The sequence below is a fragment of the Thamnophis sirtalis genome, unplaced genomic scaffold (genome assembly GCF_051295495.1).
Source record: "Thamnophis sirtalis isolate CommonGarterSnake01/CBP01778 unplaced genomic scaffold, rThaSir2_p1.2 scaffold_3, whole genome shotgun sequence".
NCBI lineage: Eukaryota > Metazoa > Chordata > Lepidosauria > Squamata > Natricidae > Thamnophis > Thamnophis sirtalis.
In genome coordinates, this window is record NW_028261383.1 from 14,968,097 (window position 1) to 14,978,873 (window position 10,777).

At 46.4% G+C, this 10,777-nt stretch overlaps 1 pseudogene; it reads left to right on the forward strand.

Annotated features, from left to right (window-relative positions):
• Positions 1 to 4,346: 4,346 nt before the first annotated feature.
• LOC148047267 (H-2 class II histocompatibility antigen, E-S beta chain-like) lies at positions 4,347 to 9,380 on the forward strand (annotated as a pseudogene).
• Positions 9,381 to 10,777: the final 1,397 nt, after the last annotated feature.

Below are 10,777 nucleotides of genomic sequence, written 5' to 3' on the forward strand. Positions count from 1 at the left end.
AGAGCTGGAGGGAGAGAATGAGAGAGAGGGAAAAGAGAGGGAAACAAATCAGGGGGAAACGAAGAGGAAAGAAAGGAAAGAAAGAAAGAAAGGAAAGAAAGAAAAGAAAGAAAGAAACTTTCTCTGACCTATGACAAAAGCAATGGCAAGCTAGGTCTCTTGCCAAGAAAATTGCAGTTTGCCAGAAGGCACAAATTGGAAGCAAGTCTGATTTTTTAAAAGAAAATAACAGATGGCCAAAAAATGCACCTGAAAATAAGATTATTTATAATTTTGAATATTATATGGTCAAACTCAAAAGAAATCAAAATTTATGTCCTATTGCTGTTAGTACAATCTTGCCAGCTTCTATCAACTTAGAGTTCTCTGTGAAAAGATTACAGAGAAGCAATTTCCTACAATTAATAACTTTATTTTGGATTTGCTATCATATTCCATGAGAAAAAAAGAAAAAGAAAGAGGGAAAGGGAAGGATAGAAAGATAGAAAGGAAGAAGGTGAAAGGAGAGGAAATATAAAAACAGGAGAGGGAGGGGGAGAGAAGAGAGAGACTCTATTCCCACAGAAAACACTGAGCCATGAAATCTCAGTGAACTGAACCAGCAATTCGTAGACAATCAAACCAGGGGGCTCAGCTGTTTCCCAGGTGTGGGGAACAAATCAAAGATGTGAATTGAATTGAATTTTGAATTTGAATTCAATAACATTTGTATGCCGCCCAATCCCGTAGGACTCTGGGTGGCTTACAATACAAAATAAAATAAAAATATAAAGAAAGGAAAGATTTAAAAAACAGCACACCATGCACTCAGTTCTAGATGGGGCTGGACCGTATTTTGGGGTCAACAGCCCCAGGCCTGCCGGAACAGCCAGGTTTTAGTGGCTTTTCGGAAGGCCGAGAGAGTGGGAAGGGTCCGCATCTCCGCGGGGAGATCATTCCACAGGGCCGGAGCAGCTACAGAGAAAGCCCTCCTCCGAGTGGTCGTCAACCAGCATTGCCCGGTCGACGGCACCCGGAGGAGGCCCAGTCGGTGAGATCTTATGGGTCGTTGGGAGGTATGTGGCAGGAGGTGGTCCCGCAGATATCCAGGTCCTAAGCCATGTAGGACTTTAAAGGTCATAACCAGCACCTTGAAGGGTGTCCGGAGACCGATGGGAAGCCAGTGCAGCTCGCGGAGGATAGGTGTAACATGGGTGTATCTAGGTACACCCGATATCGCTCGCACAGCCACATTCTGGACCAACTGTAGTCTCCGAACACTCCTCAAGGGCAGCCCCATGTAAAGCGCATTGCAGTAATCAAGCCTAGATGTGACTGAGGGGCTTAAAGAAATAAAAAAGCCCACAGATTATTATGATCCTTTTTTCCTCTTTCGTGCGGGGAGGAAAGAAAAAGACCCTGGAAACTACAGACCAATCTCGCTGTGTTGCCTCACCTCTAAAGTCACGGAATAAATTATAAACCAGCCCTTCGCCCTCCACTTAGAAACAAACAACCTGCTTTCTAACAAGCAGTTTGGATTCAGGAAAAAATTGTCCTGTAATCTGCAACTCCTACACTGCAGAAACATTGGAGTCACACATCTTGACCAGGGTAAAGCAATAGATGCAATTTACATAGACTTCTGCAAAGCCTTTGAATCAGTTGTACCTGATAAACTACTATGAAAACAAGGCTCTCACGGCATGTCTGGATGCCTGCACAAATGGATAGCCATGTTCCTGTTAAACGGGGATAATAAACGGGATGAAGATGGAACCCAAAGGCAGGTGTGACATTGTTGCAATCACCGAAACATGGTGGGATGAAACCCACAACTGGAAGTTGCAACTGAAGAGATTCAATTTGGTGGAATGGCGCAGGTGCTCTGCAAAGGAAGAGGGAGACACGGAGACAAACTTTGTAGTTTTATATCAATATAAATGTATTTAACATTCACAGCAGAGAAGACAGTCAGGAACATCCTGAGGTAAATCTCAAGAAGAAACAGGCGGGAAAAAGGGAAACGCCCCCTTTCCACCCACAGCAACCAATCAGAGTGCAGATCCCCTCAGGCGGGAGCCCACCTTCACTCAGCCACAACGGGGTGTATGAAACCCTTGTGCCCTTTCCTTCTCCAGCCGTTAAATTGAATATCTTCACATTTAAAGGCTTCAAAAGAAACAGACCTAAAATGACTTTGATTTTGTCCATTAGGTGGATTTTGTGTTCTAGAAATGGCTGGTTGCACATGAATGTGTTAAAAAGCCTTTTTTCTTTTTTCTCTTGAACCTCAGACTTTCTTTTTCCCTCTTTTTTTCCTTCCCCTAATTTCCTATTTCTGTTTTTTTAATTTAATATAACAAATAAATAAGTAAGTAACTAAATAAGTAAATAAGTAAATAAATAAGCAAACAAATAAATAAATAAGGAGCAGACCTAATAAAAGAGGAAGTGGAGTTGCATTATATATATATATAAGGAAAGAACCGAAGCTCTCTAGAAACGCCCCAGAGGGAAGAGGAAAACCTCCTTCGGTGCATCTCAGTTAATAGGAAAAGGGGGGAAAGGGGGAGGGGGCCATGGGGGTCCATTCTGTGAGGTCGGGTCAAGGAAAGGACCACTCAGGATTAGGCAACAACAGCTCTTTATTAACTCTGAGGCAACTATGTTCAATCCTTTGATAGGGAGCTGTCAGACCCTTCGACCAATCAGGTTGAATCTCTGTTCCCACCGGAAGAGAGGACCTTGGTGGGAACCATTGCAACTGATTCCGGTATCTAACATATTCAACTGAGGGAGGAAGGACGAGAGAATTCCTCATAATCAGCTTGTTTGATGATGGTTACCTACCATTGGTGTTAATGCTTAGCCATCCCATGGATAGACTTTCTCTGGGGAGACCCCTCCTCCTCCTCCTCCTCCTCCTCCTCCTCCTCCTCCTCCTCCCCCCCTCCAGGCCTTCTCAACAGAGTCCCTCCCTCTCCATGCTGGTCCCCCTTTTCCTCTCTTTCCTCCCAGCTTTCCTCCATCAGAGCCTCCCCCAAAGGGCAGGGAGGGTCTCCACACAAAGGGTCCAAAGGGGCAGAATTTGGGTCCTTTGAGTGACATTTCTCCAACCCTCCATCAATGAATTTGAGCGAAAGGATGTTGGCTTCTTCAGAAACTTTCACTTTTTCGTCTGACTCTCACGTTTGAGGCTTTGAAGGTCGGCAAAAGGGGAGCTTCCGTCTCTCCTGGGGGAGAGCCTGAATTTGGGGAGGATTCCAAGGGCTCCCCCCATAATCCCCAATCGCTCAATTGGGGCCTGAGGGAGGAGGGGCAATTTTTTTTAAAAAAATATATTTTATTCATTTTCACATTCCATTTTACAATCACTTATATACAGGGTATTTGCTATAAGAAAAAAAATAAAAAATAAAAAAAAATAAAAATAAAAAAGAAAACACAACTCATCATTCACAGCCCCACCTGACACTTCCATCCTCCATACACACCATCTACCCCCTCCAACTTTCCTTTCCTCCCTCTAACGCTCCCCTCCTACTTCCCTTTCCCCTCAAACCTTCCTTCTCCCCTTACTCCCAACACGCCCTCCTTACATTCCCCTTACTCCTTCCTTACTCCTCCCTCCTCTTTCCCTCTACCTCCCTCCTTGGTGTATTCCTTTATTCAAGTGTTGTTTATTATAATCTGATAAAAAGTAAAATAAACCAAGGAAAAAAAAATATAAAGAAAGAAAAGAGAAAAAAAAGGAAAAAAAAGAACAACCATATATAAGTGCATTCTTGTTCTTATTGAGACTATGTTAACACCCACCCACCCACCCCCCATAAATCCCCATCCCTACTCCTCCCGACTTCCCAGGGCCCACACCTGGCACTGCCTTCTATCTAAAGTATCTTATGTTCGTATGGATTAAAAATAAAAGTAATATATTAAGGGGAAAAAAAAAAGGAGGAGGGGCAATTGAGGGAGGAGGATGTTGGGGGCTCTGAGTTCCTCCCCTCAGTTGGCTCTCTAAAACTCTCCTTTGGGAAGGAGACTGGAGACTCTCCTTCGAGAGGCTCTTCTGGGGGACTGCAAGGGGTCTTTGTGGGGAGGGGGATAGGAAACAGGTCTGATCCTCACCAGTCATCCAAAGGGAAGAAGATTCGGGGGAAGAAGAAAAGTTGGGGAGACCCAGGGAAGGTGAAGACTGAAGGTCTGGGAGACCCCAGGAGTGTCTGCCGAGATGTCCTCATTGTGCCCCCTCCCCATATTGTGAGTTGGGGGTATGGATATTACTTTCCCTCCAGTCTAGAAAGTTCCGTCCATCCCTTTCCTGATTAAATCCCTCTTTCCCTACTGGTTGGGAACGATGGGCCATGGAGTCCTTCCTCACAGTACTCCTCCTGCCCCTCACAGTCCATTTCCTGCACCAGAAGAAGTGCGAGTGCCGCTTCCTCAAGGGGACCCAGCGGGTGAGATACCTGGACAGGCACTTCTACGACCGGCAGGAGTTTCTCCGCTTCGACAGCGACCTCGGGAAGTTTGTGGCCGTCACAGAGTTTGGGAAGGTGGATGCGGACAATTGGAACAGGAATCAGCAGCTCCTTCAGTATCAGAAGGCCGGAGCGCATTACCTCTGCTGGTACAACTATGGGGTGTATAGCTATGAGGCGCCCAAGGCGGAGGAGCACCTGATTGCCTGGAGAGCTGAGTCTGGGGGGGGGGTTCTTCCCTGGGAGGGGGACGCCAGGACTCTCCCTCTTTCATTCCGTTCATTGGGATTCTCCCGCATGGAGGTTTCCCTCCTTATTTATTTGGCCCTCTCAGATTTACAAAATCCTCCTCTTCTTCCCAGGGTCCAAACTCTCTTCCTCTCTGGAAGCTGGGATCCTTTTGATCTCCCCTTCCTGAAAATCCACCCAAATATGATTTCAGGTGTGGGGAGGGGAATCCAGCCAGGCCTCTCTCTCTCCTGCTCAATACAGCCAGTCCTCGACTTAACAACAGTTCACTTAGTGACTATTTAAGGTTTCAACAGCAGTGAAAACAATGACTTTTGACCTTTTCTCACACTTCCAACTGTTGCAGCATCCCCAGGGTCACATGATCAGAATCCAAATGCTTGGCAACTGACTTGTACTTGTGAGAGTAGAAGCACGAGTCGTACTTGTACTTGTACTCTCCCCACCAAGATGGAACCCGCTTCCCCCAACACCATCCTCCTCTGCACCGCGACAAGCTTTTACCCCGTGACGATCGAGATCCAGTGGCTGAAGAACGGGCAGCCAGAGAAGGAGGGCATGGCTTTTGGGGAGGAGCTCCAGAACAGAAACTGGACCTACCAGTTCCAGGTGATACTGGAGACCCAGCCCCAGTGGGGGGGGGGAGCTCTATACTTGCAAGGTGGAGCATGCCAGTCTTGAGACCCCCATCACAAATTCAGTGGGGTAAGCCCTTCCCCTCCCTCCCCTCCTGTTCTGGGGACCCCATCCTGCCCTGAGAAGGGGGAAAGATGCATCACTGTTGGGAGGACAAGAATGGACTCTCCTGGGGGACGGTGGGCCTGATCCTCCTGCTCAGGGGAGGCTCCTTTTCCTTCCCCAGAGCCCTGTTCCTCCAGCTCCACCAGGAGCAAACTCTGGACAGGGACCGTTGAGGCTATGATAGGCGTGGCCTTCCTGGCTGTGGGGCTCTTCTCCTACCTGAAGAGCAAGAAAGGTAAGTCCGGGGGGGCTGGGGGAGAGGTTGTGGAGAGAGCATCTAGGGGAGGTCTCTCATCAATCTTAGCAGGTAGCCAAGAGGGTCTCCTTGAGAAATACATATTTTGGAGAATTTCTGTTCTTGGAAGGGTTATTAAGAGAAGATCATCCAACCTATTATGGTCTATTCAAGGGACGGGGGACCTTCTGAGTCCTGCAACCCATGAAGGATCCTGATTGGGTCTTTTTCTCCTTCCAGCAATTCCCATCCAACTTCCTACAGCAATGTTCCCTCTAAGCTGCATACCTGCGCAGCCACGCACATAACAAGAAAACACCGCACACAAGTTTCAAACTGCAGCGCAGTGTTTCTTTAAATGGGACTGAAAATATCCCCCCTCCCTCCCTTCTCTCTCTGCACCAAACTCTCTCCTCCATCTGGTGATTGGTGAAATCAAGGAAGACTCTGCATGGAGACCGATGACGCTGCAGAAGGGAGAATTCCCATTGGTCCTCTGAGGCTTCATCGGTTCCTGGGAAAACGTGATTCGCTGGTTGTACCCTGCTTTTCTCTGCACATCCGGGGTTTCTCAGGCATTGGGTTGTCTGAAGCTCCATTCTGGACTGGGGAGCATTTCTGCGATCCCTTCACTTTGGGGAGAGAGGGAACCCGCGTGGAATTGGACTTCCTGAGCCAAAGGGGTCCACGGGATCTTGAGACTTGATTTTTGAGCAGTACCAATCCATTCCACTCTTTCCTTTCCCTTTCTGTCCTTCTATCTTCCTTTCCTTTTCCTTTCTCTTTTCCTTTCCTTTTTTCCATTTATTTTCCTTTTTCCTTTCCTTTTTCCTTTCCTTTTCTTTTTCTTTCCCATTTCCTTTCTTTCCTTTCCTTTCCTTCTTTTCCTTTTCCTTTCCTTTCTCTTTTCCTTTCCTCTTTCCCATTTCCTTTCCTTTTTCCTTTCCTTTCTCTTTTCCTTTCCTTCTTTTCCATTTCCTTTCCTTTCTCCTTTCCTTTCTCCTTTCCTTTCTCCTTTCCTTTCTCCTTTCCTTTCTCCTTTCCTTTCTCCTTTCCTTTCTCCTTTCCTTTCTCCTTTCCTTTCTCCTTTCCTTTCTCCTTTCCTTTCTCCTTTCCTTTCTCCTTTCCTTTCTCCTTTCCTTTCCTTTTCCTTTACTTCTTTTCCATTTCCTTTCCTGTCTCTTTTCCTTTGCTTTTTTCCATTTCCTTTCCTTTTTCTTTTCCTTTCTCTTTTCCTTTCCTTTTTTCTTTCCCATTTCCTTTCCCTTTCCGTTTCCTTTCTTTTTCCTTTCCTTATTTCCTTTTCCCTTCCCTTTCCCTCCCTTCTTCATCCTTTCCTTTCTTCTTTCCCATTTCCTTTCCTTCTTTTCCATTTCCTTTCCTTTCCTTTCCTTTCTCCTTTCCTTTCCATCTTTTCCATTTCCTTTACTTCTTTTCCATTTCCTTATTTCCTTTTCCCTTCCCTTTCCCTCCCTTCTTCATCCTTTCCTTTCTCCTTTCCTTTTTCCTTTCCATCTTTTCCATTTCCTTTCTGTTTTCCTTTCCTTTTCCTTTACTTATTTTCCATTTCTTTTCCTTTCTTTTTTCCTTTCTTTTTCCCATTTCCTTTCCTTTCTCTTTTCCTTTCCTTTTCCTTTTCTTCTTTTCCATTTCCTTTCCTTTCTCCTTTCCTTTCTCCTTTCCTTTCTCCTTTCCTTTCTCCTTTCCTTTCTCCTTTCCTTTCTCCTTTCCTTTCTCCTTTCCTTTCTCCTTTCCTTTCTCCTTTCCTTTCCTTATTTCCCTTTACCTTCCCTTTCCCTCCCTTCTTCATCCTTTCCTTTCTTCTTTCCCATTTCCTTTCCTTTCCTTCTTTCCCATTTCCTTTCCTTTTTCCTTTTCTTTCCTTTTTCCTTTCCTTTTTCCCTTTCCTTCTTTTCCATTTCCTTTCCCTTTTCCCTTCCTTTCTCTTTTCCTTTCCTTTCTCCTTTCCTTTTTCCTTTCCATCTTTTCCATTTCCTTTCTCGTTTCCTTTCCTTTTCCTTTCCTTCTTTTCCATTTCCTTTCCTTTCTCTTTTCCTTTCCTTTTCTTTTCCTTCTTTTCCATTTCCTTCTTTCCTTTTCCCTTCCCTTTCCCTCCCTTCTTCATCCTTTCCTTTCTCCTTTCCATCTTTTCCATTTCATTTCTCTTTACCTTTCCTTTCCTTTTACTTATTTTCCATTTCCTTTCCTTTCTCTTTTCCTTTTCTTTTCCCTTTCCCTCCCTTCTTCACCTTTCCTTTCTTCTTTTCCATTTCCTTTCGGAGGAAGAAGGCAGGGATGCTGGCTGGCATTCGCTTCCCTTCCTCTTCGCCGCCGCCCACGCCCCCTCCCTACTGCCTGCAACCCAGGCCCCACCTACACTGTAGGCTCTCCTGCTTGGAAGGGGGTTGGACTAGATGGCCTCCAAGATCTCTTCCAACTCTGCTAATCTCTTATTCCAGACGAGTTCTCAGCCCTGCATTAGCACAACACCCCCACCCCAAACCATGGTTTAGCCAACACTCCCACCATTGGATTTGCACAAGATGTAAGCTAGAGAATCCAGGGTGGTGTGGCCGTAAACCAGGATGCAGGTAGTCCTGGACTTATGACAGTTCATTTAGTGACCATTCAGAGTTTGGGGCGTTTTTCACACTTACGACTGTGGTCATGTAATCAAAATTCACTTTTGTGAATCATTTAACAACCACATTGATAATTTAACTGGTGATTCACTTAACAACCCTGTTACTAATTTAAAAACTGCAGCAATTCACTTAACAACCACATTGCTAATTTAAAAACGATCTCCACGGGGAGATCGTTCCATAGGGTCGGAGCTGCCACCGAGAAGGCTCTCCTCCGCGTAGTTGCCAGTCGGCACTGACCGGCAGATGGAACTCGGAGGAGGCCTAATCGATGAGATCTAATAGGTCGCGTGGAGGTAATTGGCAGCAGGCGGTCTCTCAAGTACCCAGATCCACTACCATGTAGGGCTTTATGGGTGACAAGTAGCACCTTGAAGCGCACCCGGAGATCGACAGGTAGCCAGTGCAGCTCGTGGAGGATAGGTGTTATGTGGGTGAAGCGAGGTGCACCCACAATCGCTCGCACGGCCGCATTCTGGACTAGCTGAAGTTGCCGAATACTCTTCAAGGGCAGCCCCATGTAGAGCACATTGCAGTACTCCAGCCTAGAGGTCACAAGGGCACGAGTGACTGTTGTGAGAGCCTCCTGGTTCAGGTAGGGGCGCAACTGGTGCACCAGGCGAACCTGGGCAAATGCCCCCCTGGTCACAGCTGACAAATGGTGTTCAAAAGTCAGCTGTGGGTCCAGGAGGACTCCCAAGTTGTGGACCCTGTCTGAGGGGTATAATGTTTGACCCCCCAGCCTGAGAGGTGGAATACTTACCGAATTGGTGGGAGGGAAACACAACAGCCACTCGGTCTTATCTGGGTTGAGCACGAGTTTGTTAGCCCTCATCCAATCCCTAACAGCTTCAAGTCCCTGGTTCATCACGTCCACTGCTTCATTGAGTTGGCACGGGGCGGACAGATACAACTGTGTATCGTCCGCATACTGGTGGTATTTTATCCCGTGCCGCCAAATGATCTCGCCCAGCGGTTTCATGTAGATGTTGAAAAGTAGGGGGGACAAGACCAAACTCTGCGGCACCCCATATGTTAGGGGCCTAGGGGTCGATCTCTGCCCTCCAACTAACACCGACTACGACCTGTCCGAGAGGTAAGAGGAGAACCACTGCAAAACGGTGCCTCCCACCCCCACCTCCCGCAGTCGTCGCAGAAGGATACCATGGTCGATGGTATCGAAAGCCGCTGAGAGCCAAGAGCCAAGGAGAGCCAAGAGCCAAGGTGGCGCAGTGGTTAAATGCAGCACTGCAGGCTACTGCTAGATCAGCAGTTCAGCGGTTCAAATCTCACCGGCTCAGGGTTGACTCAGCCTTCCATCCTTCCGAGGTGGGTAAAATGAGGACCCAGATTGTTGGGGGCAATATGCTGACTCTCTGTAAACCGCTTAGAGAGGCCTGAAAGGCCTATGAAGCGGTATATAAGTCTACTACTATTGCTATTGCTATTGAGAGGTCAAAGAGAACCAGGATGGAGGCGAAGCCTCCGTCCCTGGCTCTCCAGAGGTCATTGGTCAATGCGACCAAAGCGGTTTCTGTGCTGTAGCCAGGCCTGAAGCCGGACTGGAATGGGTCAAGATAGCTTGTTGAAACCAATAAATGGGTTTAGCATAAGAGCATCCCCCAAGCTTTCTCTCCTCCTGAAGTGATAGAAGGGGAAACACCATCTATAGTGATAGAAGGGGAAACACAGTCTGAGGTGGAAAAGATTGTAGACTCCAGGCTGAATAGGGGTCGCTTACAGTATTTAGTGCAATGGAAGGGCTACCCTTTGTCTGAAGCCACTTGGGTGAAAAGTTGGAACTTAAAAGTGAAAAACTTAGTAGAACAATTCCACGAGAAGTTTCCCGATAAGCCAAAGGGTCCCCTGGGGAGGAAGTAGGTGGTTAAATTTTTTTATGTTAACTTTTATGTTATTCTCTTTTCAGGAAACGTTTTTCTTCTGAGGAGAGGCCGCCTGTCAGGCCTGCAATTATATTCCTTTTAGAATTTTGGCCTGCCATACATTCTCTTATTTCATTATGCTGTTTCATTAGTATAGTTGATGGGAGGGGTGAATAGACAGGAGTAGGATTGTGGAATGTGTTATTGTCATTCTTTTATGGAAGACCAAGGTCATCTTTTGTCTCCCCACTTTTACACCTGACCGGAAGCAGCTGGGTGTGGATGCCAGCATGGAAGAAGAGGATTGGACCATGTGATGGATTGTGGGTGTGGGGACAAGATCATGAACTTTAACTGGGTGGGATTCTGATGTAATTTCCAGAATTGGGATTAACACAGATGTGCTAAAATGTCTGCTTTATTAAATTGGAACTTTAAGGATCGTTTTGCTTTGGACTCTGATTTAATTCTACATGATACTTGGAACGCTGACACATTCTTTATATGTTTTAGTCTCCAGTTTACCAATCATCTTTCTTCTTCTTCTCTGCACTCTTTCCA